General features: G+C 45.5%; 1 protein-coding gene across 2 annotated transcripts in view; it reads right to left on the reverse strand.

Moving 5' to 3' along the window:
• The window catches only part of MED25 (mediator complex subunit 25), a 328200-nt gene that overhangs the window by 15896 nt on the left and 294420 nt on the right, over positions 1-17884 (reverse strand). The gene's annotated exons all lie outside the window — the stretch shown is intronic.

Below are 17884 nucleotides of genomic sequence, written 5' to 3' on the forward strand. Positions count from 1 at the left end.
GTGCAAAGTTTCTATTGGCCATGATGTAGGGGATAAGCCAAGTGAGAGCTGACAAAAAATGAGAAATTTATAACATAGGAACATTCAGGCTATATTATATATATATATCTATATATATCTATATATAGATATATATAGATATATACACACATACATACACACACACACACACACACACCCATACACACACACAGTCATGCTCAAAAGTTTGCATACCCTGGCAGAAATTTTGACATTCATATTGAAAGTATGACTGATCATGCCAAAAAAAACTGTCTTATTTAAGGATAGCAATCACATGGAGCCATTTATTATCACAGTTTTTTGGACCTTTTTAAATCATAATGATAACATAAATCACCCAAATGGCCCTGATAAAAAGTTTACATACCCTGGAATGTTTGGCCTTGGTACAAGACACAGAAGGTGGCACACACAGGTTAAAATGGAAATTAAAGGTTAATTTCCCACATTTGTGGCTTTTTAAATCACAATTAGTGTCTGTGTATAAATATTCAATGAGTTTGTTAGCTCTCACACTAGCAGGCTAGACACTGAGCCATGAGTAACGTCTTTTCCAGTAGTCTTTCAGGACAGCCAAATTGAGAGACCTTGGCTCCTCCTCTTCCTTGGAAACACTGCGCCAGCGCCCATAAATTTACACCTCCCCCTGCCAGCCTCAGTTTTTTCTAGAGCACCTCCGGTTAGCTGGGGAGACACAAGAACACGTTAATAACATACTATCACATATTACTATTGTGCCTTTTAAGGTCTTACTCAAGACCCCCAAAAAATTTGGGTTTGTTACTAGGGCTGTCCTGAAAGACTACTGGAAAAGACGTTACCAGTAAGCGTAACTCTAATTTTCCCTCCCCGTCTTTCAGGACAGCCACATTGAAAGGATAGACGAGCACTTATCACTTAGGGTGGGACAACAGCTCGCAATACCTTTCGCCGAAAGGCTTGCTTACTTGCTGATACCAGATCCACTCTGTAGTGTTTCACAAATGTGGTGAAACTGGACCATACAGCTGCCTTGCAAATCTGCTCTGGGGTTGCTCCAGCTCTTTCCGCCTGTGAAGCTGCCATAGCTCTGGTAGAGTGTGCTTTAATTCCCATGGGGGCCTCTCTACCCGCCAGCTTGTAGGCCTGACTAATAGCTATCCTAAGCCATCTGGCAATGGTGCATATAGATGCCTTCTGTCCCTTTCTTGCTCCACAAAGAAATAAAGAGATAGTCTGACTTTCTAAAACTCTTTGTCAGCTCTAAATAACGTAGGACACATCTCCTGACGTCTAAAGTATGAAACCTGAATTCCCTTTCACTTGAGGGATTAGGGCAAAAAGTTGGCAAAATTACCTCCTGGCTTCTATGGTATTTCGAAGCCACTTTTGGTAAAAAAGCCAGGTCAGTCTTAAAAACGACTCTATCCGAAAACACAACACAAAAGGGGGGTCTAATTGAAAGGGCCTCTATTTCACTGACCCTCCTGGCTGTGGTTAGAGCCACCAAAAAAACAGCCTTATAAGTTAGGTCCTTTAGAGTACACTTTTCTAAAGGCTCGAATGGGGGTTCCGTCATAACTTGTAAGACCAGGGAAAGGTCCCACTTAGGGAAGGAAGGCCCCTGCACTGGTCTCTGTCTTGAAAGGGCTCTGAAAAACCTGACCACCCGAGTTGGTGGCCAGGGATTTTTCTAGATACATGCTAAGAGTTGAAACTTGGCTTTTAAGGGTACTGACAGCTAGCCCCTTATCTGCCCCGCAGAATCTCCAGGACTGCTACAGGGCTCTACACCTTAAAAGAGTTTTCTAGGCACCAGACTCTAAAACGCCCCCAAACCTTTTGGTAGATTCAGGGCGTCTCCTCCTTTTTACTATCAAGCAGGGTGGCTACCAGTTGTTCGGAAAAGCCTTTGCTTTTTAGTATTTCCTCTTCAGAAGCCAGGCAGCTAAGTTCCAGCGGCCTACCTGGGCCCTGCGAAAGGAGATCCTTTCGGGTTGGAAGGAGCCAGGGAGGTTCCGCTGCCAACTGCCCGAGGATCGAGAACCAAGCCCTTTTGGGACAGTAAGGAGCCACCAAAATTAGCGTGGTGTTTTTTACCTGGAATATTCTTAGAACTGCTGGCAGAAGCACAGGAGGTGGGAAGGCGTAGCAAACTCTGAAGTGCCAGCTTTGTGTCAGGGCGTCTACACCTAGCGCGCTCTCCCATCTGCTGAGAGAGAAGAAATATGGGGTCTTTGTATTGCTTCTTGAGGCGAATAGGTCTACTTCTGGGAGGTCCCATCTACTGACTATGAGGTCGAAAACTTCCTGATTGAGTACCCAGTCGGCCTCTCTCGGCTGAGGAAATCGGCCACTATGTTTTCCTCCCCCTTTAGGAACACAGCTGAAAGGGACAGAGCATTGGCTTCCACCCAGCCGAGGATCTCTGCGGCTAGGCTTAACAGAACCCCCTTCTCGTGCCACCTTGCTTGTTTATATAAGCAATGACCGAAGAGTTGTTGGAACGCACCTGCATATGTTGTCCCAGGAGGTCCTCCCTGAAGGCTCTGAGTGCCAGTCCTACTGCTTTTAGTTCTTTCCAGTTGGACGACCTTTTGAGTTCCTCCTTTTTCCATGTTCCCTGCGCCAACAGAGGTCCCAGATGTGCCCCCCAGCCTCAGCCACTTGCGTCTGTGGTAAACACTCTGGACACTGGAATGATCCACAAGCATCCCTGTGACAGATTTAACGGCTTCCTCCACCACCAGAGGGATCGCTTGACCCGAGGAGGGACTGAAAGCAGAGTGTCCAAAGACTCCTGGCTGTGGTCCCACACCCTTAGAATCAGTGCCTGCAGGGGACGGAAGTGAAGGCCTGCCCACTGGACTGCTGGGATGGCAGAAGTTAGTAGGCCGAGGGTTGACATGGCCAGCCATATTGACACCTGCTGATTGCTCTGAAGGAACACTACTGCTTGGTCTAGCTTCAGAATTTTCTCTGGTGGGAGAATGACTCAGCTGAGTAGAATCCAGCAGGTATCCTAGATAGGAAATTTGTTGAGCTGGAATAAGGCTGGATTTTTCCAGATTTAGTAGCCAACCTAGCCCTATCAGGGTTGTTTTTGTTAGTTCCAGATCCCTGATTAGTTCCTCTGAGGATGCTGCGAAGAGAAGTAGATCGTCTAGGTATGCAATAATTGATACCCCCGATTCGCAAAAAAGCCATGGCCTCTGCCATGACCTTTGTAAATACTCGGGGTGACGAGGATAGGCCGAATGGCAGCGCCTGAAACTGCAGATGAATGGTTTCCTCTTCTACCTTTACTGCCAGGCGAAGGAATTTTTGAAATGCCTCCGCAATGGGGATGTGGAGGTAAGCGTCTTTCAAATCCAGTGACACCATGTAACAGTTCTGGGGTAGTAACGCCCTGACTGTGAATATCGATTCCATCCGGAATCTTTTGTAGGCAATCACTCTGTTCAGGGGTTTCAGATTTAGAATTAACCTGTAACTCCCTGAGGGTTTTCTCACCACAAAAACGTGTGAATAAAAGCCCGTGCCTTCTTCTTTTGGAACTCTGCAAACCACATTTTGTTGCTCTAGTTCCTTTAATGCCCCTAGGAGGGCTTCTGCTTTTGCCGTACACTTGGGGAGGAGCGTTGTTAAGCTTCGACGTGGAGGGGGCTCTGTAAATTCTAGACAGTACCCCCTTCGTATGATTCCCAGGATAAATTGGTTGGGGGAGATTCCTTCCCATTGTGAAAGGAAGGCTCCCAATCTTCCTCCCACTGTGACCCTTGAGTCACTGGGTCTTACTGGGCTGCTCAGGAGGGCGAAAAATCGCTCCTCCTTTGCCCTTATCCCTTTGGCTCCAAGTCTTCTTCCCCTGTGTCTTGGGAGGCCTTCTTTTTTGTGGATGAAACCCCCTTTTGGGTTGATTCGGGGGTTTTCGTTTCACTGGGAACGCCTTCTTTTTATCGGCGGTACGGTCTAATACTGTCTCTAGACCTGGGCCAAAGAGCAGATCACCGGTCAGCGGAATGCCACATAGTTACATTTTTGAGGCATTGTCGCCTGGCCATGTTTTTGAGCCAGAGAGCTCTTCTGGCTGAGTTGGCAAGTGCAGCGGTCCTGGCTGACATGCGCACTGACCCAGCCGAAGCATCCGCTATATATGCTACTCCTCGTAGAATCGTTGGAAAGGACGACAAAATAGTCTCTTTTGCCGTATCTGCCTCAATGTGAGCTTGAATTTGTGTAAGCCAGTGTTCGAGGTTTCGGGCCACCACCGTGACTGCCATCTCTGGTTTCAGATTACCTAGAGTTAATTCCCAGGTCTTTTTTAGCAGGGAATTCATTCTCTTGTCCATGGAATCTGTCAGAGCTCCAAGATCCTCGAAGGCCAGATCTGTGTGTCTGGACACTTGCGAGAATGCTGCGTCCAATCTGGGGTTCTTGTTCCAGATTGAGGCAGGGTCATCCGAAAAAAGGAATCTTCTTTTTAGGGACCTAGAAAAGAAGGGTTTCCGTTCGGGATCCTGCCATTGCTTTTTGACCGTTTCTATTAGGACCTCATGAACAGAAAGACCTTCCTTTTCTGTTCCTTTAAGCCCCTATACATCTGGTCATGGAGAGATAGGGTTTTTTTGTCCTCCTGAATACCCAGGGTGGTGTAGACAGCCCCTAGGAGGTCCTCTACTTCATCAAGGGACAACTTGTACCTTGAGGGCTTTCTGCACTCCCCGTCCCTACTCTCTCCCTCCGAATCGTCCTGAGAACCGGAGGTAGCACTGTCTGGTTCCTCCCTAGCTTCCTCTCTGGAAGTGCCTGCCACTTCTGCTGAAGTAGTGACCCCAGGTTGGGAAGATGCAGAGTCCTGTACTAAGAGCGGGGTTGTAGTCTGCGATGCAGGTGAGGGCTTAAGGGGAACCTGTAACCCTTCAAACAGGGTTTTAAATGATTGGAAATTTGAGGATAATTCCTTGACGGATGCCGCTAACCCTGACTCCTGTTCAGATGCTCTTTCGTTAACTAATTCATCAATACAGTCCTTACATAAGACCTTTTTCCAAGCCTCCCCTAGGGTATCCCTACAGGTGGCACACTTTCTCTTAGAGCTATGTGGGGGTTTTTTCCTCAGAAGATTTCTGAAACACATGGAAAAAACAAACACCAATCAATATCCCCATAAGACATGACACCCAGAGATACAACCATGGGGAGAGGCAAGTTCCTCCTATAGAATGAGGGATTTGGTCTCTCTCCCCTCTGCCCACCTAGAGGGGTTCCTTCCCCTCCCCCACTACAGGAACCATGAGGGGGAGGGAGAGCCTAGGTAGAGGGGGGACCCTTCCCCAGGGTACCCTTACCTTAGGCTGGCTGGAGCTGGCATCGCTGAGCGCCGTCCAAGCATCCGCTTCCGACATGCTGGTGGAGCGGCCTGTGGAGTCTTCACACTGCCTGTGCTGTGTAAGGACTCCTCTCCAGCCTGTGCCTGGCCCTCTATCAGCCCCGCGTGACCCAGAAACTGAAGTCGCGGGTCAAAGGACACACATCCGCCCCCCCCCTCGCCGGAAATGACATCACCCGCCGTCCGGCCCGCTCGTTCCATCTGCGGCCTGTACGCTGTACAGAAATGCCTCCTGCAAACAGCCCTGTGGCTGTGAAAGAGGGCCACCCCAGACTTCCACCAGCGCTCGGCGAAGTGGGGGGGGCGGACAAGATGCGGTCGGTAAGTACCCTGCCGCTGCCCTAGAGAACCCCTGTCTCTTAGTTAGGGACTTTTATTAATACAGCCCCCAGTCTCCCTGACTGTTTAGGCCTTGTTCCTAACGCAGTGTCTCCCCGGGGGAAACACAAATAACTGAGGCTGGCAGGGGAAAGTGTAAATTTATGGGGGCTGGCGCAGTGTTTCCAAGGAAGAGGAGGAACCAAGGTCTCTCAATGTGGCTGTCCTGAAAGACGGGGAAAGAAACAAGCTCAAAGCTGTTCAAAGCTTGGGATATTTTTTATAACCTAACCCTGCTTTAAACTTCTGCACAATTGTATCCCTTACCTGTCTGGTGTGTTCCTTGACCTTCATGATGCTGTTTGTTCACTAAAGTTCTCTGACAAACTTCTGAGGGCTTCACAGAACAGCTGTATTTATACTGAGATTAAATTAAACAAAGGGTGGACGCTTTTTACTAATTAGGTGACTTCTGAATATTTTTTACATATTTGTAAAAAATGTTGAAAACCATTCATCATCTTCCTTTCACTTCACAATTATGTGCCACATTGTGTTGGTCTATTACATAAAATCCCAATAAAATACATTTACGTTTTTGGTTGTAACATGACAAAATGTGGAAAATTTCAAGGAACTCTGTGTGTGTGTGTGTGTGTGTGTGTGTGTGTGTGTGTCCGCTCTCACACTCACTCTCTCTCTCCCATTCTACTATGGTAGAAAGTGAGTGAGAGGAGAGCGGACACCACATGGGTGCACCGAGCAACCGACCTGAACCATCTATGGCGTCACATGCAGCTCTAGCCTTGATTATATCAAGGCTTGTGATATACATATTACTGGTGAGTTTGAACCCCTAGGGGAGTGTGAAGCACACTGTGTGGATCTTGGTGTATGGTGCATGCTTATTCATTAACCACTAGGACCACCATCTGCTTTTTGGACTTTATACTCACCAACGGTCACCCATTTGTTTCTCATGTGATTAAACATATGGATGCCGGTCAGGATAAGGACTGACAGGAGCACTGCTATAGTATTGGATGGTGCACTAATTGGTGGTTGTGGACTGGATACTATTTGTTTATGAATTTTCAATATTTTTTTTTAGCGGCTGATTTTATCTGTTTTTATTGCCTTTTTTACTTTATGAGTAACATAGCGCTGAGTTGGTGTAAGTAGGCCTTCTAGTACACTCAAATGGTTTAATTTTGGAATAAGACTGTAACATAACAAAATGTGTAAAAAGTGAAGCGCTGTGAATACTTTCCGGATGCACTGTGTTGTGTGTGTATATACACACACACATAGAGAGAGAGAGAGAGAGAGAGAGAGAGAGAAATTCAGAGGGTGAGGTGCACGTCGGACACAGCAGTATGTGCAATAGCAATCAAGCCTTGCCAAGGGCTCATATTATAAAATAAACAAGGTGGGATTGCTGCACAAAAAAGTTTTAATAAAGAAGTATAAATTACATCAAAAGTATAAGGCAGTCATGGTGACAGTTTTGGGCTTGTACAGATAACGCCCTTCTTCAAAACCTCATGAGGCATACATATACACACATACAGTTGGGCAAAAAGTATTTAGTCAGCCACCAATTGCGCAAGTTCTCCCACTTAAAAAGATGAGAAAATAAGTATTTGGTCACCTACAAACAAGGAAGATTTCTGGCTCTCACAGACCTGTATCTCCTTCTTTAAGAGGCTCCTCTGTCCTCCACTCATTTCCTGTATTAATGGCACCTGTTTGAACTTGTTATCAGTATAAAAAACACCTGTCCACAACCTCAGTCACACTCCAAACTCCACTATGATGAAGACCAAAGAGCTGTCGAAGGACACCAGAAACAAAATTGTAGACCTGCACCAGGCTGGGAAGACTGAATCTGCAATAGGCAAGCAGCTTGGTGTGAAGAAATCAACTGTGGGAGCAATAATTAGAAAATGGAAGACATACAAGACCACTGATAATCTCCCTCGATCTGGAGCTCCACGCAAGATCTCACCCCGTGGGGTCAAAATGATCACAAGAATGGTGAGCAAAAATCCCAGAACCACATGGGGGGACCTAGTGAATGACCTGCAGAGAGCTGGGACCAACGTAACAAAGGCTACCATCAGTAACACACTACGCCGCCAGGGACTCAGATCCTGCAGTACCAGACATGTCCCCCCTGCTTAAGCCAGTACATATCCGGGCCTGTCTGAGGTTTGCTAGAGAGCATTTGGATGATCCAGAAGAGGATTGGGAGAATGTCATATAGTCAGATGAAACCAAAGTAGAACTGTTTGGTAGAAACACAACTCGTCGTGTTTGGAGGAGAGAGAATGCTAAGTTGCAACCAAAGAACACCATACCTACTGTGAAGCATGGGGGTGGCAACATCATGCTTTGGGGCTGTTTCTCTGCAAAGGGAACAGGACAACTGATCCGTGTACATGAAAGAATGAATGGGGCCATGTATTGTGAGATTTTTAGTGCAAACCTCCTCCCATCAGCAAGGGCATTGAAGATGAAATGTGGCTGGGTCTTTCAGCATGACAATGATCCCAAACACACCGCCCGGCAACGAAGGAGTGGCTTCGTAAGAAGCATTTCAAGGTCCTGGAGTGGCCTAGCCAGTCTCCATATCTCAACCCCACAGAAAACCTTTGGAGGGAGTTGAAAGTCCCTCCAAAGGTTGTAATATATATATATTATATATATCCATCCATCTATACACACACACATACATGTACACACACACAAAATTGACAGTGCCTTGATGTAAATGTATTTTAATGGGATTTTATGTGATAGACCGACACAAAGTGGCACATAACTGTGAAGTGAAAGAAAAATGATCAATGGTTTTCAACATTTTTTACAAATAAATATGTAAAAAATATTCAGTCACCTAATTAGTAAATAGAGTTAGAATCCACTTGTGTTTAATTTAATCTCAGTATAAATACAGCTGTTCTGTGAAGCCCTCAGAGGTTTGTCAGAGAACTTTAGTGAACAAACAGCATCATGAAGGCCAAGGAACACACCAGACAGGTAAGGGATAAAGTTGTGGAGAAGTTTAAAGCAGGGTTAGAGAGAACAACAGAGGCACCAGGTGGCCCCAGGAAAGCCAACAGAGGGAGAAGCTGCCATGTTATAGGATCAAAAAATACACCAAGCTTTATTGAAAAATACACAATGACAAAAAATGTATAAATAGAGGGATCCCACATATGTGGAAGGTCCACACAGGTGGGATCTGTTCCTCCACAATATCAAAGGACTATGAGAAATAAAAGGTTAACCAACATGAATAAAAAATGGACACTGATGAGTAAAACCAACCCCACACACATGCACAAGGACCTGGACCGTGACTGCTGGTGAAAATATGGGAATAAGGACTGAACAGCGTAAGTAATGTCCGCTGGAAACACTTCAAGTGGAGGAAGGGATGATTCCCAATATTTGGTGTGCCCTAACCTGGGCTTGCATGTATATGAATCCCTACAGTGTATCACGAAGTGTGTTCAGTCAGTGGCTAATTGCTAAAAAAGCATGGACTGAAATTGAAGATTGAGGCAAGGATGCCCAGTAGTTCAGCTGGTAAAATACACAGTGTATAGCCAGAATCAAAAGTTTTCACCAGGTAGAAGCATGTCGACCGGGACTCTTGGTCAGACAGTGATGTAGGTATACCCTGGTCAGAGCTGAGTAGGTACATGTAAGCATGATGGTCTGTTCATGTAAAGAGTAAACCGTATTACTTGTAACCTGTGATACTCTGAATATCAAGACCGTTGTTCCCACCATTCATATACAGTCTGTGTATTTGGTCTGTTGAAAGGGAGTAATCGAATAGTCACTGCTGGAGAGCATCCACACAAAACAGTATGGTTAAACCGGTGGGACCAGACATGCGGGGTAAGGTATCTGTGCACCTTGAAGTGAAATAGCAGTCCATAAAGTATTCTTACCCCTCCTGTAGTAGAACGTTGTCACCGTTCGGTTTCCTCCGTGCATGCGTTTGTGGTCACAGTGCAGGCTTACATCCGAGTGCCTGCTTGTGCTCCGACAGCAGGGATTGGCTGTACGTGCTGGAACATCCGGATGCGATGTGTTGAGAGCACAGGACACGCTTGCGTTCAGGTGCACGCTGTGTTTCCGACTGTTGGAAACAGCTGTGAATGATGATGCTGCATAGCGCGGTATGCTGGAGAATCCTATAGAGAATTGGCCGCTAGAGGGCTCTGGTTCAAACATCCATCGGGTTGTAGCATACTGTGAATGGTGGCAGCTCGCTCAGGGATGAATGGGAGAAGGGGGAGGGGGGATTTGGGGGGACCCCCAGTGTCTATGGCATCTAAGGTCGACGCGTTTCGTGCTCTAAACTGAGCACTTCATCTGAACACTGTGCTTTGATGAATGCTGTCTTTATATAGGAATTAACCCTTTAATCAAATAAATCACTCGCACCTAAAAAACTTTTCCGCCATCTTGTGGTCATAACATAAAATAACCATTAAGTTGTCCAAAGTATACATAGGCATAGACACTCCCAATAGCAGTAGTTAAATGTGAACATTTATAGAGACAATAATGTCTGCAGTTACGCTTAGACTTTGGCAGTGAAGTGAGTGGAAGGCTTCAGTAAAGGATTCTTTACTGTGGAGCAAGGAAAAATGAAAGGATGGAATGGAAAGTGGGGAAAGGGGCAGAGGGGAGGGGGACGGGCTGGGGACGGAGGGAAAAGGGGGAGGGGGGGAAGGGAAGGGGAAGAGGGGGGAAGGGAAGGGGAAGAGGGGGGGGGAAGGGTGGAAAGGGGGGGGAAGGGTGGAAAGGGGGGGAGGGTGGAAAGGGGGGGGGGGAAGCAGGGTTAGGTTATAAAAAAATATCCCAAGCTTTGAACCGCTCATGGAGCACTGTTCAATCCATCATCAGAAAATGGAAACCGTATGGCACAACTGCAAACCTACCAAGACATGGCCATCCACGTAAACTGACAGGCTGGGCAAGGAGAGCATTAATCAGAGAAGAAACCAAGAGACCCATGGTAACTCTGTAGGAGTGGCAGAGATCCACAGCTCAGGTGGGAGAATCTGTCCACAGGACAACTATTAGTTGTGCAGTCCACAAATCTGGCCTTTATGGAAGAGTGGCAAGAAGAAAGCCATTGTTGAAAGAAAGCAATAAGAAGTCCCGTTTGCAGTTTGCGAGAAGCCATGTGGGGGACACAGCAAACGTGTGGAAGAAGGTGCTCTGGTCAGATGAGACCAAAATTGAACTTTTTGGCCTAAAAGCAAAATGCTATGTGTGTCGGAAAACTAACACTGCACATCACCCTGAACACACCATCCCCACCATGAAACATGGTAGTAGCAGCATCAAGTTGTTGGGATGCTTTTCTTCAGCAGGGACAGGGAAGCTGGTCAGAGTCGATTGGAAGATGGATGGAGCCAAATACAGGGCAATCTTAGAAGAAAACCTGTTAGAGTCCGCAAAAGATTTGAGACTGGGGCGGAGGTTCACCTTCCAGGACAAATCTAAACATACAGCCAGAGCTACAATGAAATGGTTTCATCAGTGGTCTCCAAACTGTGGCCCAGGGGCCAGATTCAGCCCTTTGCTTGCTTTTATCTGGCCCTCGGGGCACTATTTCATCCACTGATACCAACAGTGGGACATAATTTCCCCCACTTGCACCAGAAAAGAGGCACAATTTCTCCCAATGGCACCAATGATGGGGCCCACTGACATCAATGATGGGGCACAATTGCTCCCACTGAAACAAACGATGGAGCATTTTTTTTTCCCCCACTGACGTTGGGACCTTTTCTTTTTTTTTTTTAACATTTCGTTTTATTGAGAATGAAAGTATAAACATACATAGCAATAAAAGCACATTGCTTAACTATTAAGTTACAATTGTAAATATGCAATCAACGCAGTGGATGATATTACAGCGACTGGTAAATAATTATTATCAGGGCACATTTACTGAAGGAATAGAATCTCAAGAACTAAGTTAGAAGTTAACTGAGCATTTTCATTCCTGACGTTAGTCATAAGACAAACATAAGATCCCGTGCCATAGCTTAGGTAGAAATAATTACAGCGCTTCAAAAACTAAGCAGCAAACATTGTAACAATCTTCGATGGGTAACTTGTTTTGTCATCTTTTATAAACATCACTTTCATCTTAATGTAGAAAATGAGAAAAAAGAGAGAGAGAAAAACAAAAACAAAAAAAGATGAAAAAAAAAAGAAAGAAAAAAAAGAGGAAAAGAGGGGAAAAGAAAAAAAAAAGAATGAGAGGTAGAAGGAAAAGAAAGAGGGGGGGGGGATTGAAGAAATATACTTAAGTCCCTTGATCTCAACCTAACTCTGATGGACTTCGGGGTAGGACCCCCATAAGTAAAGCGACCAAAAGGCATCAAGCAGAATCCTGTGACATGGCGACATTGAAATCCTGTGAATATTTAAAGGTGAACCATGGTTGCCAGGTCCTATGGAACCTTTCAATATGGCCCCTGTCCTGTGCCAGCGTGTCCTCCATTTCGCAAATATCCCCTACTTTATGCAGCCAGTCTGCTATAGAAGGCACTCTCGTGGAGTTCCAATGTAGTGGGATCAAGGATTTGGCCGCATTAAGAAGATGCTTAGTCAAAGAGTGCTTATACCGTTTAAATGAAAGATTCGTTACATGTAAAAGAAAGCAAGCTGCAGTCAGGTTTATTCTGATTTCTGTAATTTTTTTAATTAGGTCCCTGATTTTAGACCAAAAGTTTGCGATGGAGGAACAGTGCCACCAGACATGGGCCAAAGTACCTACTCCCCCTGACATCTCCAGCACGACTCCGACTTCTGAGGGTTCCACTTATGTAATTTATCCGGTGTGTTATACCAGTGCATCAACAATTTGTAGCTCGTCTCCTGCGATTTAGTGTTTATGGAACCTTTGTGAGCAAAAATACATGCATACCTCCATTGTTTATCTGAGATTTCCTCTCCCAACTCCTCAGACCACCTCCTCCTGTGACCATCATCCTCCGTGCTCTTGGGGTGTTGTAGCCATGCATATGCGAATGAGATGGCTCTGTTCAAAGGGGTCCTACTATGGCATACCGACTCCAGGTCCGTAAGAGGCCTAAGGAAATCCCCCCTTTGTCTATGCTTATTCAGGTAACTTCTTAACTGGAAATAAGACCATTGTCTTAAGTGGGGTAGGTTATTTTCAGACTTTAATGCAGTCCGGTCTTTAAGTTTGCCATCAGTAAAACAGTCACCTGCCAGTGAGGGGGAGGCGTTCTGTGTTGTGCGTTGGAACATTTTATTCTGAAGCCCTGGCTCAAAGTCTGGATTGTCTTTTAGTGGTGTCAATGGGCTTACATCCGTAGTGATAGAGCGGCGATTGGAAAGTGAATGTAGAATCTCCAGCGTGATGCCGGTGAGAGGGTGTTTGCGTGCGTTCGATGGGCAACTAGTCCAAGGTATCCACGGGGAGTATGGTAGCGCTAGAGAATTTAGCTTGCCCTCTAAGAGGACCCAATCCTTCATGTGGCTATGACAATGCCAATCTATCACTCTGGCTAAATGTGAAGCATAATAATAATGTTTAAAGTTAGGTAGGTTAATCCCCCCTGAATCTTTGGGTCTTGTTAGCCATGGTAATCTAATTCTAGATTTCTTTTGGTTCCAAAGGAATCGCAAAAGTATAGAGTTTAGTGATCTAAAAAAAGCGGAAGGGATTCTGACTGGCAAAGTGCGCATTAGGTAAAGAAACCTGGGTAGTATTACCATTTTAATAATAGCTGCCCGTCCAAACCAAGATAGAAAGTCCAAGTGCCAACCCCTCAGATCCTTTTCACAACTTTTTAGGAGTGGGGGAAAATTCTTTTCAAACGTGTTCTGTAGTTGGGGAGTAAGCCAAATACCCAGATATTTAAGCGCATTGGGAACCCATCTAAACTGAGAGTTGGAAGTGGTTAAATGGAGTAGGCTGTCTGGAAGTGTAATATTAAGAGCCTCTGATTTCGAATAATTTATTTTTAAGTTAGAGATGTACCCATACATGTTAAATTCTTTCATTAAGTTAGGCAAGGAAACAGTAGGGTTTGTAAGAAAAAATAAAAGATCGTCCGCATAAGCTGCCAACTTAAACTCCCTGTCCCCGATCCGAAATCCGGATATTGCGGAATTTCGCTTAATCGTTCTAATGAAGGGTTCCAATGTTAGGATGAACAGCAGGGGTGACAGCGGACACCCCTGCCTAGTCCCATTCGCTATGTGTACAGGTTTAGAAAGCATGCCATTGATTTTTAATTGCGCTTTATGCGGGCCTAGACCCACATGGCGGCACACCGCCTTCATGAAATCCCACGCCACTCTATCGAAAGCTTTCTCCGCGTCCGTGGACAGGGGGAAAGCCCTCGATATCCCGCGTGTATAAGAAGGAGCGCTTTAGTGACGTTGTCTTTAGTGTCTCTTCCAGGCACGAAGCCCACTTGTTCCAGATCAATCAGATCCGGCAGCAATGGACTCAGTCTCGTAGCGAGAATCTTAGAGAATAATTTGACATCCAGGTTTAACAGGGATATGGGCCTATAACTAGTACATTCCAAAAGGTCTTTTCCTGCCTTCGGTATCACTGTAATGTGGGCCGAAAGGAAGTCTGGAGTCACCTCTCTAGGAGAGGACAGGGAGTTCAAGGCAGCAGCAAGGGGGTTCGTAAGGATATTCAAAAAGGTTTTATAATAAATGGTGGAGTAACCGTCAGGTCCCGGGCTTTTGCCAGTTTTTAAATGTTTGATGGCTTGGCTAATTTCTAGGGGGGTAATAGGGTCTTCGAGTAGGGTAGAGTCTGAGTCCTGCAGGGTCAGGAGACCGCTTTTAGATAAATAATCTTTGATGATTTGGGTTCTGTTGTCAGTCATAGTAGATTGTGCTGTGATGGTAGATTATAAAGTTTTGTGTAATATTCATGAAAATGATCTGCTATTGCTTCTGATGTTACGTCAATTTTACCCCTAGCCCCTCTAATACCAGGGATGTTATTGGTAGCTGTGTGTTCCCTTATCGCTCTCGCTAGAAGTTTGCCCGTTTTATTTCCCGACTCATAGTACAGTTTCCGTCTAAAGAATAACATTCTTTTAGCTCTGGAATACAGTATCTGTTGGGGATTCTTCCTCGCTTCTAATAGTTGTTTTGCTGTGACTGTAGAGAGGGACTGCTTATGCAAGGACTCTAGGGCATTAATTTGTGTGATCAAATTTTTAATAGCAAGTTCCTTTTCTTTCTTACGTTTGGAGCCCATTTCAACTCACCTCTAATCGTACACTTGTGGGCCTCCCAAATCATGAGAGGATCTGTGTTTGGTGTGTTGTTCAATTTGAAAAACTCAGTCAGTGTAGTAGTGATTGAGGGGAGAAGCGACGGGTCTGTTAGGAGAGAGGCATTTAGTCTCCATGTCGGTTGTTTTTGTGGTGGATTTAGTAAGTCCAAAGACAGGGAGATAGGTGAGTGGTCAGAGATCGTTTGGTTCCCTATATGAGCTCCCTTTACCAGTGGGAGGTCTCTCTGTGAAATGAACAGGTAATCTAGTCTTGCATATCTAGCGTGTGGGATAGAAAAAAAGGTGAAGTCCCTATCCTCAGGGTGAAGAAAGCACCAGGTGTCCACCAGTTGGAGAGATTGGAGAAGGGCTTTTAGTTTTTTGAGTATTCTATAAGTGATACAAGTTTTCCCGTTAGACGTATCTACTAGGGGATTAAGCGGGACATTAAAGTCCCCTCCCAAAATCAAGCAACCTGTGGCAAATCCCTGTAACTCCCGCACAATTCGTTGGCAGAACGTGACATGTGCCTTATTCGGGAAGTACACGTTTGCCAAGGTCACTGGGGTGTTTCCTAAAGATCCCTTCAGGAAAATGAACCTACCTTCGGGGTCAGAAATTTGGTCAGTCAATTCAAAAGGGGTATTTTTGCTGATTAGTATTGAAACTCCCTTGGACCTGGATTCGTTATTAGTAGCATGGAACGCCCTCGTAAAATATGAATTCGTAAGTTTAGGGACATGATGTGTCTTAAAGTGTGTTTCCTGCAAATAAACAATTTGCGGCCTACCTTTTTGGAGTTCCCTCAAGAGGGAGGTGCGTCGTTCAGGAAGGTCAATCCTCTGATGTTGTGGGAGATTACCAGGGGATTTTTCCCCAGCGATGAGTAGGTCATGCTGAGGGGTCAGGAGGAGGTGGTCACGAGAACACCCTGTAAGGAGACAACTACAAAAAGTTGGTTAAACAACTTGCCAGTATCAAAGGGTCCTAGTCTTAGACTCAGTTGGAGCGAGTCTCGGGAGATATGGGTAAGGGGTTGAGAGAGAGAGATAGAAAGACAGAGAGAAAAAGGTAGAGGAAGAAAGAGAGAAAGTTAGATAAGGAAAAGAAAGAAAAAAATAAATAAGTAAATTGAGGGAGCAAATAAAATACTGGGGGATCCCTCACCAGGAAGTGTTCCCACTTCCCCGGAGGGGGAGCCCACTGGATATATTAGAGAACCCCGAGTCCTGTGACCAGGGCACAGGGTCACTCTGTGGGGGAGGAGGGAGTCGTCGACGACCAAGTGGGGACACACTAATTACTTAAGTGTGTAGAACTGGGTATTAAAGAGAACTCAGTTGAGTCACACACAGCCTTAATGAATTTAACTCAATGAAAACAATAAAAAAAAAAACTGAACCAATGTATACCCGACCCAATTAGTAATCGTAAGTCCAGGTAAAAGTGGTAGGAGGTCCTACATAGCAGGAGCTGAGTACAGTTATAAATTTCTGTGCTAGGGCCCTCCTTAAGCAGACAGACAACTTCATGTGAAGCTCTAAAGGTGCTGTCCTCTGTCACGTAGAATCAGAACTAAAATCTTGTAGGGGCATCAAACCATTACTTATAACTTAGAGTGAACAGTTAAAGCAGATACAACTGGGGTATTTAAGGACTGCACAACGGTGCAGAAGGCCTCACATTTTGTGGGTGGAGGGGATTGTCCAAAGCCATCGAGTCAGTTCCATGGAGGGACTGTAAGGTGCAGGAGGTCTGCAAAGTGCATATGAATTAGGTATCAATGAGAACGCTGGTAAGCACTAAAAACAAATTGAAGTGCAGGTAGCAAGTTATTCAGCCTCCTGGTTTCTGGCATTATCTGCCTGTCTTCTCGGGGTTCCCAGTTTGGGGTTTCCATTTCTACTATATTTGGATTTCTTGGACAGTCTCTTGTCAGGTGTGGAGAGAGGTGAGCTTGGTGGGCTTCTTTCGATTGGTGTCTGTAGAAAATCTGCGTACCACTCTGGTAGGTCAATCTAAACCAAATCCAGTGCACTGCAGAATTCAGTTAGATCAGCAGGTGTGCGCAGAGTGTGTTGGTGACCATTATATGAGACCATCAGCAAAAGGGAATCGCCATGAGTATCTGAGATCTTTTTCCCGTAGTTTCTCCAGCAGGGGGTGGAAAGCGCGTCTATTTTGCAGAGTAATCTGAGATAAGTCTTGAAATAGCATGATCGTTGCTCCATTAAAGACAATTCTCTCATTTCTCCTTGCTTTTCGCATTATCTCTTCTTTTAGAACAAAAAAAACTTTGTAAGCAGCAGATAATATCCCTTGGTGGGGCTGCGTCCGGACCTTTCGGTCTAAGGGCTCTATGTGCTCTGACAAAGTCAATTTCCATGTCCTCGGGTCTGTCTAATGGGCTATTGAAAACCCTCTGGAGGGCAGGGATTATTTGATCATGTTCAACCGATTCCGGGATCCCCCTCACCCTGATATTGCACCGTCTGCCCCTGTTATCAAGGTCTTCAATGTGTCTATTCATGGTTATTAGATGCTGGGACTGCGTCAGTGAGGCCTTCTCTAGTCTGCCTATGGCCTTGTCCCTGTGTCTTCCTGCCGCTTCAGCCGCCGTCATCTTCTCATTGATAACCAGCATGCTATTCTTTAAGTCAGTGATAGCGGCTGAGAATGTGGCTTTAATGTCTGCGGCTATCATGGACATATCTGCATATGTTAAGGGGTGGTCTGGCCTAGACTTACCCCTGCCTGAGTTCTCCGAAGCTGACTGGGAGTCTTCACTATACTCCTCCTCGTTGTGAGCCGGCGACATCTTGGGTCTCGTTTTGCTGCCGCTGGCAAGCGGT

The sequence above is a fragment of the Aquarana catesbeiana genome, linkage group LG10 (genome assembly GCF_042186555.1).
Source record: "Aquarana catesbeiana isolate 2022-GZ linkage group LG10, ASM4218655v1, whole genome shotgun sequence".
Taxonomy (NCBI): Eukaryota; Metazoa; Chordata; class Amphibia; order Anura; family Ranidae; genus Aquarana; species Aquarana catesbeiana.